Source organism: Oncorhynchus clarkii, chromosome 5 (genome assembly GCF_045791955.1).
Source record: "Oncorhynchus clarkii lewisi isolate Uvic-CL-2024 chromosome 5, UVic_Ocla_1.0, whole genome shotgun sequence".
Taxonomy (NCBI): Eukaryota; Metazoa; Chordata; class Actinopteri; order Salmoniformes; family Salmonidae; genus Oncorhynchus; species Oncorhynchus clarkii.
In genome coordinates this window covers 26778440-26795193 of record NC_092151.1, presented here as the reverse complement: position 1 = coordinate 26795193, position 16754 = coordinate 26778440, and the positions used below count along the sequence as shown (strand labels likewise).

Genomic DNA, 16754 nt, shown 5'->3' with positions numbered 1-16754 from the left:
TGGAGATTAGATGGCACTTTGTGTGTTCAAGATTTAGAGGGCCACTAGCAGGACACAGTGACAAACTCCTCCATCTGGTCTAAGGAGACCCCACTCCCAGGGGCACTTCAAAAGGTGCCATCCCTTAAACCAAGGAAGATATAAATGCAATCCCTTATTATTTGAAGGAGATTAAGGGGTGAAATCTGAAACTGAAACTGAACTGAAGTACAGTTCAAAAGTTTGGGGTCACTTAGAAATGTCCTTATTTTTTAAAGAAAAAGCAACCTTTTTTGTCCGATAAAATAGCATCAAATTGATCAGAAATACAGTGTAGACATTGTTAATGTTGTATGGAATGGAATATCTACATAAGTGTACAGAGGCCCATTATCAGCAACCATCACTCCTGTGTTCCAATGGCACGTTGTGTTAGCTAATCCAAGCTTAACATTTGAAAAGAATAATTGATAATTAGAAAACCCTTTTGCAATTATGTTAGCAAAGCTGAAAACTGTTGTTCTGATTAAAGAAGCAATAAAACTGGCCTTCTTTAGACTAGTTGGGTATCTTTAGCATCAGCATTTGTGGGTTTGAGTACACGCTCAAAATGGCCAGAAACAAATAACTTTCTTCTGAAACTCGTCTATTCTTGTTCTGAGAAATGAAGGCTATTCCATGCGAGAAATTTCACAGAACAGCGCAAACTGGCTCTAACCAGAATAGTAAGAGTAGTGGGAGGCCCTGGTGCACAATTGAGCAAGAGAACAAGTACATTGGAGTGTCTAGTTTGAGAAACAGACACCTCACAAGTCCTCAACTGGCAGCTTCATTAAATAGTACCCACAAAACACCAGTCTCAATGTCAATAGTGAAAAGGCGACTCCGGGATGCTGGCCTTCTAGGCAGAGTTCCTCTGTCCAGTGTCTGTGTACCTTTGCCCATCTTAATCTTTTATTTTTATTGGCCAGTCTGAGATATGGCTTTTTCTTAGCAACTCTGCCTAGAAGACCAGCATCCCGGAGTCGCCTCTTCACTGTTGACGTTGAGTCTGGTGTTTTGCGTGTACTATTTAATAAAGCTGCCAGTTGAGGACTTGTGAGGCATCTGTTTTTCAAACTAGACACTCTAATGTACTATGAAATGTCTAAGTGACCCCAAACATTTGAACAGTAGTGTACATGTTTTCAACACCCCAAATTCAATTTTTTTAGCATCTACCAGGGCTACAGAGCAAACAACTTTCCTAAGACGACAGTACAGGAGGACATAAGAAACACAATGTCATAACTGCCAGTCTCACATAATGACATGTGTGTCCAGGCATAGCCTCCTCCCCAGGGCCTGTCATACAGTAAAGAGGGGATGGGGCTGTGACTGTGGCTGCAACTGCATGGAGCTAGGGATCCAGGGCAGAGTTAGGCCAGTCTGAAGTGACAGCTGACTCAAGGGAACACTGATGCTGCCTCTGTCCCTGCCTGCTGAAATTAGCCACCCTCCAGTGGACACGTCTCCTCATGACTCCCTCTAAACACTCCTTCCCCTCAGGGAGGTGTGTGTGTGTGTGTGTGTGTGTGTGTGGTGAGCGTGTGTGTTAATGGGAGTTGATGAGAGAACACAGATACACTTCTCAGACCTGCTTACACTACACACAGCTCTGTGGAAGGACACAGAACGAGAGAGGGCCGGCCGACGAGCTGATGTGACGTCCAGGCGTCTCACAAAGCATTATGGGTGAATGATATAGGGCTGGAGGTTGGGAAGCTACCGTTTGAAATCCCTAGTGGGGTGTAGTGGTCCTGTTGAGCGCCTAAGCGAGGCACTTACCCCGCCCAGGCACTCCAATATCTAGAGATATAAAAAGCAACATATCCACCTAGACAAAAGCAACCTGTAGTGCATTGCTTTAAAAGGATGCCTGAATTCAATGTACTGTCTCCCTCTCCCTCTTCCTGTACTGTCTCCCTCTCCCTGTTCTGTCACCCTCTCCCTTTTCATGTTCTGTCTCCCTCTCCCTTTTCATGTTCTGTCTCCCTCTCCCTCTTCCTGTTCTCTCTAGCTCCCACTCTTCTGTGATACAGATTTCTCTCTGAAATGTTTCATTATCAAAGTGTATAATGAGGAAAATGTTTCTGAAAGCCAAGCTTGTCAGAACATCAATTTACAGTCTCTCTAAAAGCTTTTCAGACAAAACGGCTTTGGCCTTTGAGTGACCTCTGATTGGAGGGTATTCAAACTACATGAACCACGCCACAATAACACCAAAAGCCAAGAACACAAGTGTTTGTTTTATCTAGGCTGTTATTATTATTTTATTCCTGAACTATGAATGTGTTTGGGTTATTAAACTGAACATTCCAGGGGAGGATTTCCTAATCCTCACATACACACACACACCGCTGTGCAAATCACTTACACTTACCATTGGAAGACTGTCTGTCAACCATCCAGCTGGCACACACATACAGCAGCCCCCTGACAGACAGACCAACAGCCAGACAATCAGCCACAAGCAGCCATGCCACCAACCAGGCAGGAAGCAAGCCAGACAAACCGGGCAGCCTGTGGATCTGTCAACCAGACAGACATATATCCAACCAGACAACCAACCAGCTCATATAGCAGGAAAAGAGACAGATGGACAGATAGATACTGTAGGTGAGACATCTCATTCAACATTGCTTCTTCGGGATCCGTGTCCCTTCCATGGGACGGTTGTGTTGCACTAATGTAAGCTAACGCGATTAGCATGAGGTTGTAAGTAACAAGAACATTTCCCAGGACATAGACATATCTGATATTGGCAGAAAGCTTAAATTCTTGTTAATCTAGCTGCACTGTCCAATGTACAGTAGCTATTACAGTGCAAGAATGCCATGCTATTGATTGAGGAGAGTGCACAATTTTAAACATGAACAGTTATTAATTAACAAATTAGGCACATTTGGGCAGTTTTGAGACAATATTTTGAACCGAAATGCAACGGTTCACTGGATCAGTCTAAAACTTTTCACATACACTGATGCCATCTAGTGGCCAAAATCGAATTTGCACCTGGGCTGGAATAATACATCATGGCCTTTCTCTTGCATTTCAAAGATGAAAAAAAAAGAATGGTTGTTTTTTTCTTTGTATTATCTTTTACCTGATAGATTGTGTTATATTCTGCTACAATCCATTCACATCTCCATAAACTTCAAAGTGTTTCCTTTCAAATGGTACCAAGAATATGCATATTCTTGCTTCATGGCCTGAGCTACAGGCAGTTAGGTATGTCATTTTAGGCGAAAATTTAAAAAAAGGGGGGATTCTTAAGAGGTTTATGACCAGAGAATCAGACATCCAACCAGCCAACAAACCATCACATCCATCTACAAAAAGACAAACAGGGGGCCTCCTGAGTGGCGCAGCGGTCTAAGGCACTGCATCACAATGCTAAAGGCATCACAACAGACCCGGACACCTGCAGGCTGACCTCAGTCGTCAGATGAACGGTGCTTCCTCCGACATTGGTGTGGCTGGGTTCTGGGTTAAGCGGGCGGGTGTTAAGAAGCGTGGTTAGGCGGGTCATGTTTTGGAGGACGCATGACTCCACCTTCACCTCCCAAGCCCATTGGGGCGTTGCAGCGATGAGACAAGATCGAAATTGGGGAGAAAAAGGGGGTAAAACACAAATATATTTTTAAAAGAATATGACAATCAGGACAACATTCTACCTAGAGGATTCAGTCCTAGAGGAATCAAACCAGCCAGCCAATTGTACAACCAATCAGAAAACCAGCCAGTCGGGCTGTAAGGAACCAGCTTCAAGAACTGTTACAGAATCCCCCTGCAGAGGGCGCTGTGGGACTAATTTCCAGCGTGCTGTTTACGTTTGGCTGGCGCAGCCTTATCTAACTCTCCCACTCACGTGACAGATATCGATCCACTCCAGCTCGTGGTTTCAGCCAATCAAACAGTCCCGATGCACTCCACACTCTGTCAATACATTGATGCATCCTGTGATAGGTCAGATGCTCCTAGCTAATCCAGCACTGGCCAGTCGGGTCCATTGCAAGCTCTTTCAAGTGTAAAGTATTAGCTGGGCCTGAACTGTGTTTTCTCCAGTGTCAGAGCGTGGATGGACATACTGTATGTGCATGGGATGTGAAAACAAAGTAAGTTGTTGTCGCTGTTGTTATCTTTGCAGTATGTGCTAGAGTAATAGTATTCTATGTAAGTTTTCATTCTTGTCATTATTATGTTACTACTAATATTGTGTGTGATGATTAGTCACTCTTTACTACTTCCTATTTCGTAAATATTTAAATACAGTCCTTGCTGTTGTGTGTTTCTTTGTAATAGCCTACTATCGGTATAATATATAGATAGTAGGCTATTGCAAAGAAACACACAACAACAATAATATACAGTCCTTGCTGTTATACTTACTGTGCTATTGACATGCTAGTCATTCATGTAGTGTTACTATGTAATATGTGGTTATTAGGTCATTATTAGAAACAGTCCTTGTTGTTCTATCCCAAAAGCTTATTTCTCTCAGATTTTGTTTACGAATTGGATGACATCCCTGTTAGTGAGCATTTCTCCTTTGCCAAGATAATCCATCCACCTGACAGGTGTGGCATATCAAAAAGCTGATTAAACAGCATGATCATTACGTGCAGTATTGTCACACAACACAATACCACCGATGTCTCAAGTTTTGAGGGAGCATGCAATTGGCATGCTGACTGCAGGAATGTCCACCAGAAATGTTGCCAGAGAATTGAATGTTAATTTCTTTACCATAAGCCTCCTCTAACATTGTTTTCGAGAAATATGTCCAACAGTCATCACAACAGCAGAGCACGTGTAACCACACCAGCCCAGGACCGCCACATCCTGCTTCTTCACCTGCGGTATCATCTGTGGGAGGGGGGCACACTATTTCCTATATAGTGCACTACTTTTGACCCGAACCCAAGTAGTGCACTATATAGGTAATATGGTGCCATTTGGAACACAGTCCATGATGGTTGTGATAAAGTGAAACCCAATGAAAGCCTTCCTCATTGCAGATGGACTGGAATAGAGTGAGAGTAGGAAAAAGCCTGAGGTCTGTTAGCTGCAACATCCAATGTGCCAAATGTCAACCTCAATAACACCACCTTTACCACCCTGTGGCCTTGAGACACTACTATACCAACACAGCCTGTGGGATGCTCTCTCTACCTCCATTTATCATGTGACCCTTTCTCTTTTTTATATATATTTTTTGCTTACGGAACCTGGTATTCTCAGGCGGTCTCCTGTCCCAGTACTAACCAGGCCCGACCCTGAACAGGTGTGTTCAGGGTGGTATGGCCACAAGCCTATTTTTTGTACCCCATTTTCTCCTGGAATTTGGTCCCTTGGCTCATCTCTGTAATTCCTCAATAGGCTCGGGAGAGGCGAAGGTCGAGTCATGCATTCGCTGAAACATGACCCACCTGGCCATATACTACTCATCACACTGCTCTCTAAACTGGATGTCAGTCGCACCAACGTGTCGGAGGAAACACCGTTCAATTGACGATCGGAGTTAGCTTACAGGTTCCTGGCCCTGTCAAAAGGAGTCGCTAGAGCACGATGAGCCAAGGAAAGCCCCATCGGCCAAACCCTCCCCTACCACGGATGCGCTGGGCCAATTGTGCACCGTCCTATGGGGCTCCTGGTCAAGGCCAGTTGTCACCCTGTCACCCTACACGTGTCATTGTAAAAGGCAGCTTGATTTTGAAGGTAATACCAGCTCATCACATAAAACCACCCACACACAGAGAATCCCTCTTAGTCATCCACTATAAGAACATTTAGCCTGGTCCTGGCCATATCTGCTCAGGTATATTCAACCCTGCAATTACCTACCCAGCCTACCTCCCTAGTCATGAGGTAGCCTCACCCAGCCTATCCTCTCCCCTCCCTCCACAGCCGTGCTGGCACTAGCCAGTCGGGGCCAAGTGGTATGTGGCCCTGCCAAATCCCACACAGCACTGCCTTGCCATGCCTAGCCCCATTTAGCCCTATACAGAAGCACAAAAGCCTGCATGGTGTCCTATAGACTGTAGACCCATGTAGCCAAGCTCTCCACAGGCCTTCCCAGCTCCATCTAGCCATGGTCCTGCCTAATGTAGCTACTCAGTCTGGCCCAGCCTAACCCAGAGTGTTTCAGAGCTGCAGTCCCAGTCATAGCAGTCTCTCTCAAAGCAGCAGAGCAGAGTAGAGCTGAGGAGGAGCACGCAGCAGACAGACACTTCTCTCTCTCTCTGCAACACAGCAGCATCGCCCACGCAACCAAGTCCATGGGCACAAATCACAAATATGCATGTAAGTGTGCAAACAAACCCACACACACACACACACACACACACACACACCACACCTGGTTAGTCATGATATATTCCTGTTCAGTGGATTGAAGAGGAGTGTCATGGCTGACATCTACTGTAGTTTCTGAGTGTGTGTGTGTTTAGTGTAAACCAAGTCAATACTATACAAGTTTGTTTACAGAGATGTTCTTTGCACCAATGTTCCAATACTGATCTATCCGAGTCTGTGGTGAGAGCGTTACTCGTGCAGAAATGCATATGCTACATTTTGCAGAAGGTTATGGCAATAAGAATTCCCACTGAGACAGTGGCACAACACTAGTGGTGCATAGGGTAAAAAAGCTCCCTACCTCAAAGGCAGTTCCCCCTTTGTCTCAAAACGACTGTATCCTCCCTCTCATCACCGGCCGGCAAGGGTGACGCGGCAGTGGCGTGTACCTACGTGTGTGTGCGCCGTGAGCGTTCCAAAGGCTAAATGGTTGGTCCAGTCTACAGCTCCGAGAGTCAGACGAACTAAGGCTCTCTCTCACACACACACACCATCTCTCAGTTACTCGCTTGTGTTCCCGCTCTCTCTCGCGCTCTCTCCTCCTTAGTAGCACTCGCAGGTTCTCTATCACGACAAACTCCCTCCCTCCCCTACTTCTCAGCCTTTCTCTCTCTCTCCCTTCCCTGTCTCTCACAGATGCACGCGCATGCTCCGTGCAGTCCGCACCCCTCCTCTTTATTCCACTCACAAAAATTCACACACAAACCCACTGAAGGTTGTCAGCATTCATATAATTTGCCTGTGTAAATCTCAGCTCATTGATGTGTAAATGATTGCATCATGGATGAACGTTTCCTCTTCACGCATCTCCTCCCTGAGCAGCCTTCACACCCATGTCTCGCTCTCTCCATCTCTCTCACTCTCCTCTCTATTTTTTTAAATAGAGAAAGGCATGATCTGAGTATACTGGGTCGATGTATTCCTGCCCTGGAACTCTGCTCCTTCTATCATCCTCTTAGCCATGATTCATCATTCCTTTCTTCCCCCCATTCAAACACTGACATACGTCCCTCACTCTTTTCTTTCTATTCCTTCATGCATTTATTTTTGAACTGCTATGTCACCTGTCCTCAACCTAGGTTTGGTATAGTGAGATGTGTGCTTCCTGGCTCTGCTTGGACTCCTAAAAGACCCTTACCTTAAAGTACTGGAGGACATGGGCCAATGGAAAAACCAAAACTAACCAGGACAGACCAATCAAAACTCACCAATGCCAGATCATACCTCTAAAAGCAGAGTGGTGTTTTAGAGAGATTACAATATCACAGCAGCAGGTATTGGTTAAGCAGCTCTCTATTTTACAGGGCTGGAGAGAGGGAGAGAAAAAAAAAAAAATCTCCTCCACTCTGTTGCCTAGCAACGCCAGCTGCTCTGAGAGTACACACTCCCTCCCTCTCTCTCCGTCCTTAGATACGGTTCTTTATAAGCCAGTTGGTTTTCAGGCACAATGCAAAACCCTGTAAGACTCTAGTTGGGAGTGGACAGAAAATGAGTCTGAGGAGGCAAGGTGTCATTTGACAAGACCTTTTAACCACACCCACTGAAGATGCTAATAACACGTCATCATGGATTTCACCCTGTTTCAACCTCTGATTGGTGAATCTAGACATTGCTTTTTACCATTGGGTCATTGGTGCTTTCAGTGAGATATGCTGTCCTCTCCTGGACACATTGACAACTGACTTACAGTACAACATATAAACAGCAAATTTAACAAGGATATGCATAACATTTGGGTTATACAGTGAGGAGGATAATAAGTATTTGATACACTGCCGATTTTGCAGGTTTTCCTACTTACAAAGCATGTAGAGGTCTGTAATTTTGTCATAGGTACACTTCAACAGTGAGAGACGAAATCTACAACAAAAATCCAGAATATCACATTGTATGATTCTTAAGGAATTAATTTGCGTTTTATTGCATGACATAAGTAGTTGATACATCAGAAAAGCAGAACTTAATATTTGGTACAGAAACATTTGTTTGCAATTACAGAGATCATACGTTTCCTGTAGTTCTTGACCAGGTTTGCACACACTGCAGCAGGGATTTTGGCCCACTCCTCCATACAGACCTTCTCCAGATCCTTCAGGTTTCGGGGCTGTCGCTGGGCAATATGGACTTTCAGCTCCCTCCAAAGATTTTCTATTGGGTTCAGGTCTGGAGACTGGCTAGGCCACTCCAGGACCTTGAGATGCTTCTTATGGAGCCACTCCTTAGTTGCCCTGGCTGTGTGTTTTGGGTCGTTGTCATGCTGGAAGGCCCAGCCACGACCCATCTTCAATGCTTTTACTGAGGGAAGGAAGTTGTTGGCCAAGATCTCGCGATAAATGGCCCCATCCATCCTCCCCTCAATACGGTGCAGTCTTCCTGTCCCCTTTGCAGAAAAGCATCCCCAAAGAATGACGTTTCCACCTCCATGCTTCATGGTTGGGATGGTATTCTTGGGGTTGTACTCATCCTTCTTCTTCCTCCAAACACGGCGAGTGGAGTTTAGACCAAAATGCTCTATTTTTGTCTCATCAGACCACATGACCTTCTCCCATTCCTCCTCTGGATCATCCAGATGGTCATTGGTAAACTTCAGATGGGCCTGGACATGCGCTGGCTTGAGCAGGGGGACCTTGCGTGCGCTGCAGGATTTTAATCCATGACGGCGTAGTGTGTTACTAATGGTTTTCTTTAAGACTGTGGTCCCAGCTCTCTTCAGGTCATTGACCAGGTCCTGCCATGTAGCTCTGGGCTGATCCCTCACCTTCCTCATGATCATTGATGCCACACGAGGTGAGATCTTGCATGGAGTCCCAGACCGAGTGTGATTGACCGTCATCTTGAACTTCTTCCATTTTCTAATAATTGCACCAACAGTTGTTGCCTTCTCACCAAGCTGCTTGCCTATTGTCCTGTAGCCCATCCCAGTCTTGTGCAGGTCTACAATTTTATGTCTGATGTCCTTACACAGCTCTCTGGTCTTGGCCATTGTGGAGAGGTTGGAGTCTGTTTGATTGAGTGTGTGGACAGGTGTATTTTATACAGGTAACGAGTTCAAACAGGTGCAGTTAATACAGGTAATGAGTGGAGGACAGAGGAGCCTCTCAAAGAATAAGTTACAGGTCTGTGAGAGCCAGAAATCTTGCTTGTTTGTAGGTGACCAAATACTTTTTTTCCACCATAATTTGAAAATAAATTCATTAAAAATCCTACAATGTGATTTTCTGGATTTTTTTTCTTCTCATTTTGTCTGTCATAGTTGACGTGTACCTATGATGAAAATTACAGGCCTCTCTCATCTTTTTAAGTAGGAGAACTTGCACAATTGGTGGCTGACTAAATACTTTTTTGCCCCACTGTCTGTCATGCAATAAAATGCAAATTAATTACTTAAAAATCATACAATATGATTTTCTGGATTTTTGTTTTAGACTCCGTCTCTCACAGTTGAAGTGTACCTATGATAAAAATTACAGACCTCTACATGCTGCAAAATCGTTAGTGTATCAAATACTTGTTCTCCCCACTGTACTTTAAAGGTAACATAAAAGGTCAAGGCAAAGTCAGAAGAAGGCCACTGGTGAGCTCACATGGGCTAAGCCTTACCTTCCCTTTGGCCTGCAGGTTCCTGGCAGCGATGATTGACAGCTGTCTCTGGATCCACAGCAGCTCTGCCTGAGACTGTGTCAGTAGCCCCTCAATGTCACTTGACCTGTGACCTCACAACATGTCCTGGCAGTCTGGCACACACATCGTATAACACAAAGACACACACAATCAGTATGCTGTAAACAAACACATTCACAAATATAGACTTTGTATAATCAAAAACACAGACTCATGCTCACACACATATACACTGTACTCATAATAAAAAACACAATACAGTTTCATCCCTAGATTAGGTATAAATCCAATGACCTGATGTCAATAGTTTAACAGTGCTGCTGCCACACAACAAGAGCTCTCTGGCTTTCCCCACAGATTGACTGACTGAGTATCAATTCAAATCAAATCAAAGTTTATTTGTCACGTGCGCCGAATAGAACAGGTGTAGACTGTGAAATGCTTACTTACAGGCTCTAAACAATAGTGCAAAAAAGGTGTTAGGTGAACAATAGGTAAGTAAAGAAATAAAACAACAGTAAAAAGACAGTCTATATACAGTAGCGATGCTATAAAATTAGTGAGGCTACATACAGACACCGGTTAGTCAGGCTGATTGAGGTAGTATGTACATGTAGATATGGTTAAAGTGACTATGCATATATGATGAACAGAGTAGCAGTAGCGTAAAAGAGTGTGTGTGTGTGTGTGTGAGTGTGTTTGTGTGGACGTGTTTAATAGTAAAAGAACAAAAAGAACAAAACCTACTGGGGGACATTTTGTTAGTCCCCACAGGGGCAAATGCTATTTCTAGGGTGTTTAGGGTTAAGAATTAGTGTTAGGGAGAGAGAGAGAGCATGGAGATTATTGTACACAGCATTACAATGACAGGAGGAGCCTCTGGACCTAGGCCAGCTTTTATCAGCCAATACTAAGTACCCCTCTCCATCCCTCCGCTCTGCTGCTGTCCTCCTTCCAGCCACTCAAATCAAATCAAAAATCACTCACCGTCATTAGTCATCACAAACATCCCTCGATGATGATTGACATGGTTAAAGGGGTTAATACTGCTTAGCTCACTGGGGGAATTACACAGATTAGACTACAAAGACCACAGGATACTTCATGACACGGATGTCTTTCACAAAGGTTTGATATCATCTTTTATCAGTACTCAGATGCTCCTTGGCTTAATCTGAATATAATGGTTCCTTTTCTTGTTGTGGAGAGTTGGACATGGGTATGGGTCCTTAAAATAGCTAGAATACTTTACCTTAACTGCTACAGCACTGTATGTACTGTAGTCAGCACTTTTTCACGACCGCAAAGTCAACACTAGATGTGGGAAATCACAATTTCTGGGAATTTTCATTCTGGGTCCTAACTTTGATTGATTGAAATGTTGAAATGCTGCTCTCATTCATACACACCCACCCACACACACACATCATGGGTCTGTGTGACACACAATTGGAAGTGACCCATCAGCCTAACATGGCTTTTACCATGAGGATGACCGTATCTCCAGGCTCAGATGGGAGAATCCCTTCTTTAAACCAGTGAAGGTTTTCTCTCTAGGACGTTCCCATTCACTTTAGGCAGCTGCTAGGGTTCCTTATAGCAGGGTTTTACCTATTGTACCTGGTAAGAGAGCAAACATCAGTCTATACATTCACTCTATTAGTGATCTGGAACATTTCCATGTTCTACTTTCTAGCTGAATAATGCCATTATATCATGTGACTCTTTAGCCTAGAATAGAATTACAGTTGAGCAATGTGAAATATAATCATATTTTAAACTGATACCAATATTTTTGGGCTTTAAAAAAGGTGTCTTAATGCAACCCTGTTCCTCGAGTATCCCCAACAGTAAACATTGTTTATGTAACCCTGGACAAGAACACTTGTTATCTAATCATCAAGCCCTCAATAAGCCGAATGAGGTGAGTCTGTCCAGGGCTATAACAAAAATATGTACTGTTGAGCGTACTCGAGGACCAGGGTTGGGAAACTCTGTCTTCGAGGAGAACTGTGCTGAGCCTAACTGTCCTGTTAACCCAAGCCAAAGGAGAGGGCCTTCCCTTTAAGCCGTACACACACGCAAAACCAAATTTGGATACACCTCACAGCTTCTTAATGACTCACCTTGGAGAGCTTCTGTCTTGCTGCAGGGAGAAAGGGAAACAGAGAGCATGGTGTCCCTCTCAAAAGGCAGGAAACGGAGTACCTCATTCCGTTTCAAATGATTTCCCATGACATGCCTGCTGAACATGACCATGACGTATTGTTGTAGGCATGAATGTCTCCACAACAACCCGTACCTTGTCCCCTCACAGGCCACCATGACCTCAAGCATAACTGCACCAAATTTGCAGAGAGCAGTGACGTCTTCTTATTGGGAACAAATGTGAATCCTCATCCGCCAGCCCGAAAGCTACAGTCACTGTCAGGAATAAAGAAGAGGAGATGAGAGAGCAGTTTACCTCTGTACCTCTCCAATGCATGTGACCACAGGCTTACACAAATGCGCAACATGCACTCAACCAGAAAACAACATTGTGTCTCATGCTTGAGCATGATATGAGTCAGTGGTTACCAGGACAACATGAATTAGCACTTGTGTTGTTATTTTCACTCTCTGATCAAGCTTATAGGCAGTATTTTGACAAAAAAGAAAACACTATAATGAAACCTACCCCTTATTGATGGTATTTTTTATTCTGCATTTTTCTACATTTAGGTAATAAGAATTCGAAGGCAATGTACAGTTGGCATGTTGTAACAGTTCAGATGTACAATTATGATCTTCGAGGAGGGATTCCCATGCTTTTTCAAATTGTCCTACCTCTGACTGTGGCAACCATCAACTATTTTTCAAAATACTCTCTCCTCCCTTCTTTTCTGCTGCATGTGACTTGACATTCCTTGGCAGTGTATTCTTCTGATATCAGTTGGCCTGGTCCTCCTCCGTCATGTAATAAAGGCCGCTGTATGACAAAACACAAAGGTAAGCACATGTAGTATGCAGATCCTTGCTTGTATCCAGCCAAATACCAAAGGTGTGTGAATGCATTTGTGAATGTGTCGTGACTCCAGAGATAACGCAGCAGGTTCAGTAGTTTCCATGGTTTCTATTGTTACGTGATAATGTCTTCATTAGATCTGCATCCTTGAAACACTGCATAATGTGTTGTCTTTCTCCTCCTAGCATTCTTGTACCTGGAGCTGCTTGCTGTGTGGCCATATTTGATTTAACCTTTATTTAACTAGGCAAGTCAGTTAAGAACAAATTCTTATTTTCAATGATGGCCTAGGAACAGTGGGTTAACTGCCTGTTCAGGGGCAGAACGACCTTGTCAGCTCCGGGATTTGAACTTGCAACCTTCCGGTTACTAGTCCAACGCTGTAATCAGTAGACTACCCTGCCGCCTGCTACCCTAGTACACATACAGCAGGAGCAGAAGAGGGATCAGGGGAGAGAAAGAAGAAAATAAACACTGATTCTAGAAGGGACATAAGTTGTTATATATGTATGCAAGTTATTTGTGAAAAGTTTCCTATTGGTTGATTCTGATACTTTCCAAGTAGGAAACTCAAGAATCATGTCACCTTAAAGACATCTCGGAAACACACCAAATGGTCAGTGAAGAAACTGACTACGTGCCACATCACCATGGTACTTCCTGTCATAGTCAAGGATTTATGCCGTGTTCAAGGCAGCTCAGAAACTTGGAACTTCCGAGTTAAAATGTATCTAAGTTATTTGCGAAGAGCTTCATATTGGTTGATTCTGATACTTTCCATGTGGGAAACTCATACCTCATCTTTCGAAAATACGTTTTGAAGTCGGAAATGTCCAAGTTGTCTTGAACGCGGCAACAGTCACCATGATCCCTACTGACATCTTCTACATACGGTTAACAAAATTATAAACATGGGCTATAACAACATACAGTACAACACCCTGGAACAAGTGGCACCTCAGCTATTGGTCATAAAATAACATTAACATAACATTTCCTATTGAATGCCAAAAAGGTTCCTACCTTAAAATGACAAGGATAAGGAGGCCAGGTCTGAAGAGGAGTTGTGATCTATAAACACAGTCACTAGACTTGGCAGTGCAGGTCCTGGCTGTGTCCATCTATCCTGGTCAGGACTGTGACATTATAAATACCCTCACTCCTCCTGTTAGTGTGTTCGGATGCTGGGCTGGAGCTGCTAATAGCCTTGTCAGGCAGGCAGGCAGGCAGGCAGGCAGGCAGGCAGGCAGGCAGGCAGGCAGGCAGGCAGGCAGGCAGGCAGGCAGGCAGGCAGGCAGGCAGGCAGGCAGGCAGGCAGGCAGGCAGGCAGGTAGACAGACAGGGGGTTGGAGATAGGGTAGAAGGACAGGAGCGAGGATGGATAATTGTTCAGCTCCTCTGACGCTTTTCAATGAGGCACAAGGAGTTGTTCCAGTTACACAACAATGAGTAGCCGTACAATCGCACTGCTCTAAACATGTTCAAATTTAAATATTCGATTTAAATGGAAAAGAGGAATTGACATGAACCTTCCAGGAAAGCTTTTTTTATACAATGTTTTATTTTTGCTATATTGCTTTGGCCTAAAATAGTTACATTTCAAGTGAAACAGAACATTTAAAGAGACACTGTACATGAGACATCAATCAGATGGATCAACTTTAGACCGGTGATTTCATCTCGAGAGTTACAGACTGCACTGTGGTTAACTTGATCATTTCTTAAGGCACTTGAACAAAACCACAGTCCAAAGGCATTATCAAATATCTGTGTCCAGTCATCTTTTCAACCCTCCTGTATTAATTCAGCCGATTGCAATACTTGGCTAAATTACACCCGTTGTGCTCAATGGCCAGTGTGAGCTTAATGTTCTGTGTATTTTATAAACAGAATAAAAACAGGAGGTTTATGCAGTAGTACAATATTATCATGATGTTTGTCTCAACTCCACGAGTACTCAGTCAGCAATGTCATTTCTTTATCAAGCTAATTATCACAGGTGTGTGTGTGTGTGTGTGTGTGTGTGTGTGTGTGTGTGTGTGTGTGTGTGTGTGTGTGTGTGTGTGGACCTGTATCTGTCAAAAGTGCATTCTGTATGTCTGGTTGAAAAGGTTTACGAGTGAATTAGGAGAGTTTAAGCACAGCCCTCTGGTTGATACTGCAGGTGCCCAGTGTTATCTTCTTCCTCTATGAAATGTACAGCAGGAACTCCTCATTGGAAACCTTAAAAGAAGTCCTGAGTTCACTCACTCAATGAGAGATGAGTCACTTCACCCAGTAAGGCAGTAGTGGGTCATGATAGATATTCCAGCTGGAAGAATTTTCTAGGTTGATCATACATTGCATTTTTTTTTGGGGGGGGGGGCAATCAATCAATCAAATGTATTTATAAAGCCCTTTTTACATCAGCAGATGTCATAAAGTTCTATGCAGAAACCCAGACTAAAACCCCAAACAGCAAGCAATGCAGCTGTAGAAGCATGGTGGCTAGGAAAAACTCCCTAGAAAGGCAAGAACCTAGGAAGAAACCTAGAGAGGAACCAGGCTCTGAGGGGTGGCCAGTCTTCTTCTGGCTGTGCCAGGTGAAGATTACAAGAGTACATGGCCATTTAAAGCCAGATTGTTCTTCAAGATGTTCAAACGTTCATAGATGATAATAATCACTATGGTTGTAGAGGATACAACAGGACCTCAAGAGAAAATGTCAGTTGGCTTTTCATAGCCGAGCATTCAGAGGTCGAGACAGCAGGTGCGGTAGAGAGAGAGAGAGAGAGAGAGAGAGTCGAAAACAGCAGGTCCAGGACAAGGTAGCACATCTGGTGAACAGGTCAGGATTCCCTAGCCGCAGTCAGCCCACTTGAAACTGGAGCAGAAGCACAACCAGGTGGACTGGGGACAGCCAGGAGTCATCAGGCCAGGTTGTACTGAGGCATGATCCTAGGGCACAGGTCCCCCGGGAAGGGAGAGAGAGAGAGAATTAGAGGGAGCATACTTAAATTCACACAGGACACCAGATAAGACAGGAGAATTACACCAGATTGACCCTAGCCCCCCGGCACGTAGACTATTGCAACATAGATACTGAAGACTGAGACAGGGGTGGGTCGGCTGGCACTGTGGCCCCGTCCGACATTTCCCGCTGACAGGGCCAACCAGGCAGGATATAACCCCACCCACTTTGCCAAAGCACAGCCCCCACACTACTAGAGGGATATCAACAGACCACAAACTTACTCCCCTGAGACAAGGCTGAGTGTAGCCCAGGAAGATCTCCTTCACAGCACAAGCCCGAGGGGGCGCAAAACCGGACAGGAAGATCATACCTGTGACTCAACCCACTCAAGTGACACACTCCTCCTAGGGAAGGCATGGAAGAGCACTAGTAAGCCAGTGACTCAGCCAACATAATAGGGTCAGAGGCAGAGAATCCCAGTGGAGAGAGGCAAAGACAACAAGGGCGGTTCTTCGCTCCAGTGCCTTTCCGTTCACCTTCGCACCCCTGGGCCAGACTACACTCAATCATAGGACCTACTGAAGAGATGAAGACTTGAAGGTCGAGACCGAGTCTGCATCTCTCACATGGAAATGCAGATCATTCCATAAAAATGGAGCTCTATAGGAGAAAGCTCTGCCTCCAGCTGTTTGCTTAGAAATTCTAGGGACAATAAGGAGGCCTGCGTCTTGTGACCGTAGCGTACGTGGAGAGATGGGTAGGAGCAAGCCCATGTAACGCTTTGTAGGTCAACAGTAAAAC

The 16754-nt window shown here is 44.4% G+C and overlaps 1 protein-coding gene across 1 annotated transcript in view; it reads right to left on the bottom strand.

Annotated features, from left to right (window-relative positions):
- LOC139408598 (RIMS-binding protein 2-like) overlaps positions 1–6886 on the bottom strand; it is an 83139-nt gene extending 76253 nt beyond the window's left edge. Inside the window, exon 1 of the mRNA XM_071152668.1 lies at positions 6677–6886. The gene's annotated coding sequence lies outside the window, so the exon portion shown is untranslated. The remainder of the gene's footprint in view (positions 1–6676) is intronic.
- Between the last annotated feature and the right edge of the window lie 9868 nt (positions 6887–16754).